The sequence below is a fragment of the Schistocerca serialis genome, chromosome 9 (genome assembly GCF_023864345.2).
Source record: "Schistocerca serialis cubense isolate TAMUIC-IGC-003099 chromosome 9, iqSchSeri2.2, whole genome shotgun sequence".
NCBI lineage: Eukaryota > Metazoa > Arthropoda > Insecta > Orthoptera > Acrididae > Schistocerca > Schistocerca serialis.
Genome location: NC_064646.1, coordinates 264,674,928 through 264,687,159, shown reverse-complemented (window position 1 = coordinate 264,687,159; position 12,232 = coordinate 264,674,928).

Below are 12,232 nucleotides of genomic sequence, written 5' to 3'. Positions count from 1 at the left end.
CACCTTCCTAGATAAGGCTACTGCTCAGCTCAGTGAAAGACGATTTGAGGCCTAGGAAGCCTGGCTTATACTCGTATAAAATTCAGTGTAAGTGTGCGAGGTGTCTGAGTGGAGAAGAGTTTCTAGCTGTCTAATTCTGGCGAATTTTGCATGAGAACCAGACATGCACTGTACCCTCTCCGTACCTACCATCTAATTGATTATGTGCACAACGGTAACGAAAGGAATTGATGGTGGATCCTGCTAGTTGGTAAAATTAGGAGTGCACACTCACAATAACTTAATAAAAATCGTTATCTACTAAGCAGGAAATGAGATTCTGCATCTATCTACGAAATGATATGCGAATTAAATATTACAATGAGATTTATTATAAATCAGAACACAAAGGTAGTCGATTGTCGATAAAAACAGTAGGCTAAAGGATAGGGTATACTGACTGAACCATTATGAGAGTAGGAGTTGGCTAGAGAACAAGGGGCTCCTACTGTCTGTGATGCGATAGATTGACGATAGCGACTGGAGGTTCTAAGGAATCACATATTACTCCCCCAACTATAGTGCAGTATCTTAATTAGTAGTGAGAGCTCAAATGGGAACACATGGAGAAACAAACAAGGTGGAATTTTAGCAAAGCGAACGTGCGTGCTGCTGAGGACTTCTGTATAAAAATGATAGGTCCTACAATGCCGGAGCCACAATATACTTCACCAGTCCTGAAACCTGCAGCACGTCGTCGGTAGGCGGCATTCTGATGATGTAACAGCCGACTCCTGCTGTGCAGCAACTCTGTTTCAACACGTGGCCTCGAATGCAGTCCGAGAATTCTTTCTGCTCTTGAGACCGAAGCAAGGAAACTCCTGGATGCACGGGACTGTATCTCCAGGAAGAAACACAGAAAAACCGTCTGAACTCGCCCTGTCAGTACAGGTGCGAAAACCCGTAGTAAGAACCTGTGTCTTAAGTTGCAGAATGAAACTTTAGTATGACAGGAGTCATGCTCCACAATTCCGAAAAAGCGCGACTAAGTCGCTAAGACCGTCCGATTCCGACGAAGATCAGATCCCGAATCACTGTGCCCGCGAAACGCAAGAGCGTAAAACGTCGTTCAACTCCCCCTTTACTCTCGAAAAGCCGCGAATCAGCATTCAGTGCTGATTCCAAAATTCCCCTACACTCTCTCAGAACATCATTCGCGCCAATAGAGACCGTTCCCTCCAATTTCGTTCAAGGCTTTAGGACGACACCTGGCCTCAGCTTAAGTCGACCAATGATGTCTACATCTACATGATTACTCTGCTATTCACAATAAAGTGCCTGGCAGAGGGTTCAATGAACCACCTTCAAACTGTCTCTCTACCGTTGCACTCTCTAACGGCACGCGCGAAAAACGAGCACTTAAATTTTTCCGTGCGAGCCCTGATTTCTCTTATTTTATCGTGATGATCATTTCTCCCTATGTAGGTGGGTGACAACAGAAAGTTTTCGCAATCGGCGAAGAAAACTAGTGATGGAAATTTCATGAGAAGATCCCGTCGCAACGAAAAACGCTTTTGTTTTAATGATAGCCATTCCAATTCACGTATCATGTCTGTGACACTGTCTCCCCTATTTCGCGATAATACGAAACTAGCTGCCCTTCTTTGTACTTTTTCGATGTCATCCGTCAGCCCCACCTGATGCGGATCCCACACCGCACAGCAGTAGTCCAGAATAGGGCGACCAAGCGTAGTGAAAGCAGTCTCTTTAATAGACCTGTTGCACCTTCTAAGTGTTCTGCCAATGAATCGCAGTCTTTGGTTTGCTCTACCCACGATATTATCTATGTGATCATTCCAATTTAGGGTATGTGTAATTGTAATTCCGAAGTATTTAATTGAATTTACAGCCCTCAGATTTGTGTGACTTATCGCGCAAACGAAATTTAGCTGATTTCTTTTAATACTCATGTGAATAACTTCGCACTTTTCTTTATTCAGGGTCAACTGCCACTTTCCCCCCCTTACAGATATCTTATCTAAATCATTTTGCAAGTCGTTTTGGTCATCTGATGACTTTACAAGACAGTAAATGACAGCATCATCTGCATACAATCTCAGACGGCTACTCAGATTGTCTCCTATGTCGTTAACGTAGATCAGGAACAATAAAGGGCCTCTAACACTTCCTTGGTGAGTGCCGGATATTACTTCTGTTTTACTCGATGACTTTCCGTCTGTTACTACGAACCGTGACCTTTCTGACAGGAAATCACGAATCCAGTCGCACAACTGAGGCGATATTCCATAGGCACGCAGTTTGATTAGAAGACGCTTGTGAGGAACGGTGTCGAAAGCCTTCTGAAAATCTAAAAATATGGAATCAATCTGACATTCCCTGTGGATAGCACACATTACTTCATGAGTATAAAGAGCTAGTTGTGTTTCGCAAGAACGATATTTTCTGAATCCGTGCTGACTATATGTCAATAAATCGTTTTCTTCGAGGTACTGCATAATGTTCGAATACAGTATATGTTCTAAAACCCTACTGCATATCGACGTTAGTGATACAGGACAGTAATTCAGCGGATTACTCCTACTTCCCTTTTTGGGTATTGGTGTGACTGGAGAAATGGCTCTGCTATTTAGCTGGGGGTACTGAACTTGCCGTTTGACCGGATACGGAAACAGAACACCGGCTCCTGGCAGTCGCACCTAGCAGGGCACGGTCTACAAGTATTCTCAAAATCATGAAAATACAGTCAGTCGGCGCCAGATGCAGCAGAATGGTAAACACACACACTGTGGCGACACTCAGACGGCTCGCAGGTCATTTCGCCCTCCATACAATAGGCGAAACTCGACCGATGTCAGTCGCCCCAACAGGCGCTCAAGCTCATTGATGTACGACCCTCTCCGTATTCGACCAAGTGCAGACCCCCCACAAAAACACATTTTGGCGAATCCTCCGGTGCTCGCCTCCCAACATACCATACAGGGAAGTCACAGAGGAAACTAGAAACAAGACCACATACAGTTCCCAACATGCATAGCCATCAAGTGAAAAGTAATTTGAGCTCTCAGTAGTAATACCCTTATCAGAATAACCTTATTCGGACAGTTCCCACAGTGAAATGATATAAAAAATTAATAAAACAGACGAAAATGAGAGGCGACATGCAAAAGAAGGCATGGAACTTAAGTGTGGGAAGCCTTACATCGGTCGTTCGAGTCGCACTGTTCAGAATAGGTGCGTGGGAACATCGCCGTCCTACGAGCCAACAATACATCTACATCTACATTTATACTCCGCAAGCCACCCAACGGTGTGTGGCGGAGGGCACTTTACGTGCCACTGTCATTACCTCCCTTTCCTGTTCCAGTCGCGTATGGTTCGCGGGAAGAACGACTGTCTGAAAGCCTCCGTGCGCGCTCTAATCTCTCTAATTTTACATTCGTGATCTCCTCGGGAGGTATAAGCAGGGGGAAGCAATATATTCGATACCTCATCCAGAAACGCACCCTCTCGAAACCTGGCGAGCAAGCTACACCGCGATGCAGAGCGCCTCTCTTGCAGAGTCTGCCACTTGAGTTTATTAAACATCTCCGTAACGCTATCACGGTTACCAAGTAACCCTGTGACGAAACGCGCCGCTCTTCTTTGGATCTTCTCTATCTCCTCCGTCAAACCGATCTGGTACGGATCCCACACTGATGAGCAATACTCAAGTATAGGTCGAACGAGTGTTTTGTAAGCCACCTCCTTTGTTGATGGACTACATTTTCTAAACACTCTCCCAATGAATCTCAACCTGGTACCCGCCTTACCAACAATTAATTTTATATGATCATTCCACTTCAAATCGTTCCGCATGCATACTCCCAGATATTTTACAGAAGTAACTGCTACCAGTGTTTGTTCCGCTATCGTATAATCCTACAATAAAGGATCCTTCTTTCTATGTATTCGCATTACATTACATTTGTCTATGTTAAGGGTCAGTTGCCACTCCCTGCACCAAGTGCCTATCCGCTGCAGATCTTCCTGCATTTCGCTACAATTTTCTAATGCTGCAACTTCTCTGTATACTACAGCATCATCCGCGAAAAGCCGCATGGAACTTCCGACACTATCTACTAGGTCATTTATATATTTTGTGAAAAGCAATGGTCCCATAACACTCCCCTGTGGCACGCCAGAGGTTACTTTAACGTCTGTAGACGTCTCTCCATTGATAACAACATGCTGTGTTCTGTTTGCTAAAAACTCTTCAATCCAGCCACACAGCCGGAAAAATAGGCGGTCATTGCTTAAAGGAGGGGACACAAGATGAAATTTAATGAGACTGTGATATAGTTGCCACCGCTTCTAGGTTTTTGCAACTGTGTTCATAGAGGCAATTAAAATTAGGCTGGCAAACAATTTGATTAATAACAATGGTTCTCCTCTATGTGGAACCCTGTACTATCTCACATCAAAACGGAACGTCCCTCGGTGCCGCCGGTTTTCTGCCGATTGCTGCGGGGACATGGGTCGCGGCTCTCGCAGTCTGCCCACCTACCTGTAGGCTTCAGGTTGTCTGCCCCTTCACTCTGCGATGGTAGATACCGGTTTAGGCGACAAAAGCACTGTTGACGAAAATTCGACTAAATACCTACCACGCAAAGGCCACGTAACTCCACCCATTCAATGGGCAGTAGCTGAAAGTTGGTTAAACTATTGAGTGATCGAGTTTTGAATCGTGTGAAAAAAAAGTCTGAAATTTCCTTTTAGTTGGGTTATTGTTCCTAAAACAAGGAAAATAGCTATGAAGTCAGTTTTTAACATCCCATCATTAATTATACAATGTTACTGGCTGTCTTCGTAACAAGTTCACATACAAAAGCAGCCAGTCGATATTTCGTCCGACCCGATATTTTAAATGTCCTACATAGTTACTCACCCATGACCACTTGCGAGTTAACGTTCGTTCTGTAGTCTTCTTGAACAGAAGTGCTCGCCGTAATGTCTCGTCATTTATACACTACTGGCCATTAAAATTGCTTCATCGAACAAATATACTATACTGTAACTGACATGTGATTACATATTCACTTAATTTGGATGCATAGATCCTAAGAAACCAGTACCCACAACAAGCACCTCTGGCCGTAATAACGGCCTTCATACGCCTGGGCATTGAGTCAAACAGAGCTTGGATGGCGTGTACAGGTACAGCTGCCCATGCAGCTTCAACACGATACCACACTTCATCAAGAGTAGTGACTGGCGCATTGTGACGAGCCAGTTGCTCGGCCATCATTGACCAGACGTTTTCAATTGGTGAGATATCTGGAGAATGTGCTGGCCAGGGCAGCAGTCGAACATTTTCTGTATCCAGAAAGGCCTGTAAGGGACCTGGAACATGCGGTCGTGCATTATCCTGCTCAAATGTAGGGTTTCGCAGGAATCGAATGAAGGGGAGGACCACGGGTCGTAACACATCTGAAATGTAACGTCCACTATTCAAAGTGCCGCAATGCGAACAAGAGGTGACCGAGACGCGTAACCAATGGCACCCCATATCATCACGCCGGGTGATACGCCAGTATGGCGATAAATACACAGTTCCAATGTGCGTTCACCGCGATGTCGCCAAACACGGATGCGACCACTTGATGCTGTAAACAGAACCTTGATTCATCCGAAAAAATGACGTTTTGCCATTCGTGCACCCAGGTTCGTCGTTGAGTACACCATCGCAGGCGTTCCTGTCTGTGATGCAGCGTCAAGGGTAGCCGCAGCCATGGTCTCCGAGCTGATAGTCCATGCTGCCGCAAACGTCGTCGAACTGTTCGTGCAGATGGTTGTCGTCTTGCAAACGTCCCCATCTGTTGACTCAGGGATCGAGACGTGGCTGCGCGATCTGTTACAGCCATGCGGATAAGGTGCCTGTTCTCTCGACTGCTAGTGATACGAGGCCGTTGGGATCCAGCACGGCGTTCCGTATTACCCTCCAGAACCGACCGATTCAATATGCTGCAAACAGTCATTGGATCTCGACCAACGCGGGCAGCAATGTCGCGATACGATAAACCGCAATCGCGATAGGCTACAATCCGACCTTTATCAAAGTGGGAAACGTGATGGTACGCATTTCTCCTCCTTACACGAGGCATCACAACAACGTTTCACCAGGCAACTGCTGTTTGTCTATGAGAAATCGGATGGAAACTTTCCTCATGTCATCACGTCGTAGGTGTTGCCACCGGCGCCAACCTAGTGTGAATGCCTTGAAGATCTAATCATTTGCATATCACAGCATCTTCATCCTATCTGTTAAATTTCGCGTCTGTAGCACGTCATCTTCGTTGTGTAGCAATTTTGATGACCAGTAGTGTATCTCGCTCGGAACAGTAGCCAGCGTCAGCTGTGCAAGCATGAGAACCAAAATCCGCTCTCCTTGCGGCTCCACAGCAAGCTGCGCTTTCAATGCAAGGTGACAACTCGTAATAATTTGCCACGTTACAGTGCGCCGCCACCAGCTCAGTGTTGTTGAAGGAGGAGGAGAAGTAGCAGCAACTTTTTCCTGAAGATGGTGGACAGTTGCCGAAATATTGAATCATGTTGATCTTGTGATCCAGCAGCAAACCCGAAGAGACTTTCGAGACTAATATGCCAGGAAACCCTACTAAGTCACAACTAGTTTTTCTGCTTGTTTATGCACAATGCATTTTATTTATGTTTAGGTTCAAACCAACACCGTGAGGCTTCCGATGTTTATATATTGTCAACAGCAAAGGGCCTGGAACACACATCCGCTACCAGTCACAACTGAAGAAGACTCATTTAAAACAAGACGGGTTTCGTGCTTATGCTTATCTTCAGGTTGATTACATTCAGTTTCGTCTTTGCACCCTGAATGTAATCACACGAAAATAATGTGAATAAACACGAAACCAGTCTATAAAAAAAATAAAAAACTGCCTTCAGTTGAGACCGGAGTTCTCCCGAAGTCACTTCCACATGTAACTGCTGTTTCTCATTTCTTCTAGCAAGTCTTGAAAACAAAAAGTTATTTCGATATTCGTAAGGTCACAAGTTGTTCATTAGGTGAAAATGTGTAATTGTACCCGCAACAGTGCGACCAAATCCACTGAAGGAGGGTTCATACCCTACATGTTTCTGTTGGAAAGCAGCGAATGCAAAAGGATACCAAAGAATGTGGGCGAAAGAAACTTTACTTGACACTACGTCAGATACATGGAAGACATGAAGCGATGAACCACTGCGAATGCTGTCTCGATGTAAGTGCGAGGGGAGAGTGTTACAGACCTCCAACGAATGATTCAATCGAAGTGTATCACAAGCACATATGAGACTACTTTTAAAATTGGCAGGTAACATGCAATTTAAAAGCAAAAGATATGCTTAACACAGAACACAAGTTTCATAAGACGGTATGTAACAGCTTCAAACTGAGTATACTCAGGTGATGGCGATTCAACCTAGGGCTATCTACACGCTCTGACAGAAATAAACAAAAAACAGTATTGGGAACCGTAGTGAGACAATGGCTATGCCTTGACAAGGTTGTGATTATAGTTGCTTACAATATGGATTACAGTTACGCTAATGGTACAGCAGTCCTAACAGTGAAAGCATTTTCATTAAAAATTATCAATGGCAAATTTATAAATGAAGAGATGCGCTATAAATTGTGTATCCTTGGAAGTCAGATGTGGAAGCTGAAGAGATCTGGAAAGATTGAATAAGAGTCGCTAACCGTTCTTTCCACCAACCTGTCGTCTTCTAAAGTTGTGTCCCCAGCGCAGAAGACAGCTCGTCGTTCGTGTGATTTTCTTCGGCGGAGGCTGCTATGCTGTCATAGCGAACCTGTCATTGAGCTTTTTTATCGAATGCCACTTGCACAGGTTAGTCTCTGTATCTACAGAGGGCAAGATCTATAGTACTGACAATGATGGTAGGCGACACTTCTCATTAATCTATCCTGTTTAGTTATTATTTAAATATTCACTCATTTTACATTGTCTTTTACAACACTCGACATAGCTTTCTTAATTGTATGGTAACCTTTCCCTCAAACCTCCAATATAGAGTACGATATGTCCGCCCTGAAGAACACCCGGAACAGAGTTACGTGTCCGTCCGTCTAGAACGCCCGAGACAGAGCGACTAGCGCAGCCCAAGTACTTGTCTTCTAGGTGCGCCAAAGCGACCCGAAAGTGTTGTAATATCCACGACACCATGTTCTAGCCAGAAGATGTTAAAATGAACTAAGTGAACAAACTTCAACAAATATTATGCATACTACGTATAAAAGGACTGTATCGTGTAAAAATGACGATAATTATTTCATTAATGCTGTAATAGTTTTATTTCTGTGTGAATTAAAACTATTACCAGAGAAATACACTCATGGACAACGACAATTATAATCTTTTTTTTTTATTATCTGTGATGATTGTGGTCAGTTGTTCTTCCTGTGCTAACCGATGAACTGTTCGGACGTGAGACGTGTGAGGTTTGTAAAGAGAAAACCTGTAAATATATATTGTTAATTATTATTTGAAAAATAGAGTCGCTATTGTCTAGACGTGGATTTGTATTTATTTCAATTGTAATGCAACCTAATTAATGTTTTTAAGTGTTAATTTTCAGCTCCGCAATTAGGAGCGCAGCCATTAGCGCTAGTAACTTACAGCGGAGTTTACTAGTAGCTGGTATAAAAAAATATGTCAGTATTTATCATTGAAAATGATTTTAAATGCTGAAGCAGAGATAAAAGGCTTAAAGAGTTTTATCTAAATATATTACCTTGATATAAAAATAAATCCAGAATAACAAATGAAAAATTGACTATCGTCTGTCTGCCGCCATCTTAGCAAAAATATCTCCGCGGCAGTTTTGAATCGAAAATTTTAACAAACATAAATGTGGTTAGATATAAATGAATGGAAGTAAACGTGCACTGGTGGTCCCGAATCTACTTTAAAAGACAGAATTCAACTCGGATTGAATCCTTAAATACAGTGTTCACAGCACGTTACGTAATATCAATTTCTTATTTGCTGATGTATGAAGCCTAATTATTTCGGACGATTTACATGAAATATTTAAATAGGAGACATAAGTCAGTGTTGTGCGCGGGTAGTATTTTGTGACTAAATGTTTCCTTTGCTAGAGAAAAAGTGCTTCCATCTTAAGTAACAGTTGTGTAAAATCTGATAAATTATATAAAATTTAGTGCCACTCACACGACTTTACAGACAACATTTCTACACAACGTTAAGTGGAGAGTTCTTTATCAGAGTGACAAATATTAGTCGGGATAATCATTTCTGATAACAAACGAATTGTTACGCTGACAATAGGTAACTGGTTTTATATTTTTTTGATCTATCTGAAATATGATTTATAAGTAAAGCCACGAAATACTATAAACCGGTTCCGCCACAGTGTCCGAAGCACTTCGGTTGCAATACCGTTACTCTTATGTTTCTCAAAATAAGGGAAATTTATTAAACAAAAATGATAGACTCGTAGGGTAACCACGAGAGACTGTCATACTAAAAACTGGTTTAAATACATGAAAAGTATATAAATAATTAATAAGAGATAATTAGACTTTTGGTGCTTAGCACCCGAATGTGCCGACGAATCAGAAGCAAATTCAGTACAATTGGCAGACTCAGTCACGGGACTGGTGCATACCGTACCATCTGTCGCTTGTACCTCACTCCACTTTTGCACCATATGCTACTTCACGTGTATCAAGCTGCATCAAGGCGAGCTTCTAGCAAAATAAAATATTGGCAGCCACATCCAGGAATATCACGGCGTCCTTTAAAGTATGTTGTTCGCTGAACATAGTCTACTCCCAGTTTAATAGATGTGCGTAATAAGTACGTATATTTCTGTTTACGTTCATTAGTAAATTTTTGTCTAAAATACGGGGAAAGTCAAGATAACTGCCAATGATGCGCACACCACATTTCTTTCTTGTAACTGCGGGAGCCACTTATATCAGTGGTTAAACTGAAACTACGCTGTTTGCTGTATGTTGATTACACACAATTATAAAGTGAGAGAACTAGATTGCAAATATCGTTAGCGTTAACAAAACCCTGCGAAGCCCATTCAAAAACAACCTCAAAGTGTTGGAAATAGCAATCCAATTTTAACATCATGACGAAATTCACGGTAGTACTGATATGTTTATATCGTTTCTATGTCACTTCAATGACAAGCAGAGGTTATAGTACGACACACCTTTACTCCGTCAGGAACATGTCCTCCTGAGTTACGTGTATAGATATGGTTAAAAACATGACGAACTATGTATCGTCCACATTGCCCGTCATTCAATTACAACACGTGTGTCAAAAATAAATAGTTAGGAGCTCAGTTTGATAGTTGGAATCATTACTCACATCTCATTGTGGTAAACTCCATTAACATCATCGCTCCTGGGTTTTAAAATGTTTATGCCTTGGCAGGCGCGAACCTGTGATACATGTTACACTCCATCCCCAATCCATGGCGCTACTCATTACGCCACTGCTACCTTTCAACACAAAGATGTTACAACAGTTATATCTCTCCACACACGGACAGATCGTAATAGGTAATTTAACATGTAGTAACCATTGGATATTAAAGTCGTCTTCACACAAGCAACAATGGCGTCACATGTAGTGGCGTACCACAATTGCGTGTATGAACTCCCACTTTTCTGTGGCGTAACTTCTGAGACGCACATTTTCTCATGCGAAAAAAGTTCAGCTTGAATGTATTTACTTTGTAACGTCTTTCCTTCCACCACCGCTCACTGTAATTGTGATTTTTTTAATCCCGTAAATTACCTTTCGTACGGGTATTACTTATAGGACAAGGAATTTCGCTTGCATCTAGGCAATATACCTCCAACAAGTTACACAGTAAAACCATACAATAGTCTGCACAGTGTGTAGTACATAATGCTAAATGATTTACATCAGAGTTAAAGATACATTTTTGTTAATCTTATATTGTACATGAGTTGTATTAATTCTACTTTAGTTCCTTACGCTAATTTGTAGTTCTAGCTTCTCCTAATATTTTATATAACATTTACCACTCACGGTATAAATTGTCGCACTCTCTGCTCATATAGTGAGCCACACTATAGAATTCTCCTATTAGAAGGTTTAAGGATGCACGGACCATCATCTCAGTTTTCAAATTTTGCAAGTCCCTTGCCAATGCTTGGGTTAGTTTTATATCCGAGTATTTAGATCCTTTCCGGCGGCCAGTGTGTTTTCATTTTATTACTGAAGAAAGTCGTATCAGTGGTCGGCAGGCACACTTTCGCAGTTTCTAGAACTACAAAAAGAACAACCTATGCTTAAGTTGCAGTGTGTGTGTGTGTGTGTGTGTGTGTGTGTGTGTGTGTGTGTGTGTGTGTGCGCGCGCGCGCGCGCGCGCGCACAATATTTCCAAACCAACGCGTACGTCTATCCGACAATCTTGAAAGATTATTGGATGGATGAATGAATGAATGAATAAATAAAGTTAATATATTAACACAAAAAAATTGTATGAACATTACAATTTGTGAGACCAAGCAGTGTGTAAGTTGTTGATTACATGCAGGATATAGCCCCCGAGTGTGATAGTGGCAGTTGTTGAAATAAAAATTAATTATTCGAAATGCCTACGTGAACAAATACAATAAGATGATAAAATCTTTGAAGTGTAGCGTGTCAGCAAATGGTATTTACATGACAGCTGTTCGTTAGTTTGCCGTAGCATTTTCATCTTCGAGCACTTCTTTCATAAAATGTGTTTGTGGCCCCTGCTTTATCCTTGTGCAAAATATGTTTTCGGATGTAAGGTTCGGGCCTGTTCATGCTTGTATTTGAGTCTTGTCACAGCCCTCATGTAATAACCTCCACTGTACTAACACCTGCCTGTGTGATTTCAGTTGACGCCATGTTGAGAGCCGTGCAACTACATAGAATTTGTTGCGTCCTCAAAGGTACCTCACGATGCCACAACTGAAAGCCACAAGATGTGATGTCGTATTAGTTGCATGTGGGTTGACAAACAAGCGACGCGCGGTTGATCGTCAGGCTCGCAGTGTTATGTGATAAGTTTTCCTCTCGACATACTCTGTCTACACTGCTACTAAGTAACATATACTAACTACTTTTCCCCCAAAATGGCGGCAACAATTTGTTTTACAGTAAGTCCAATGGAGAGAGAGTGC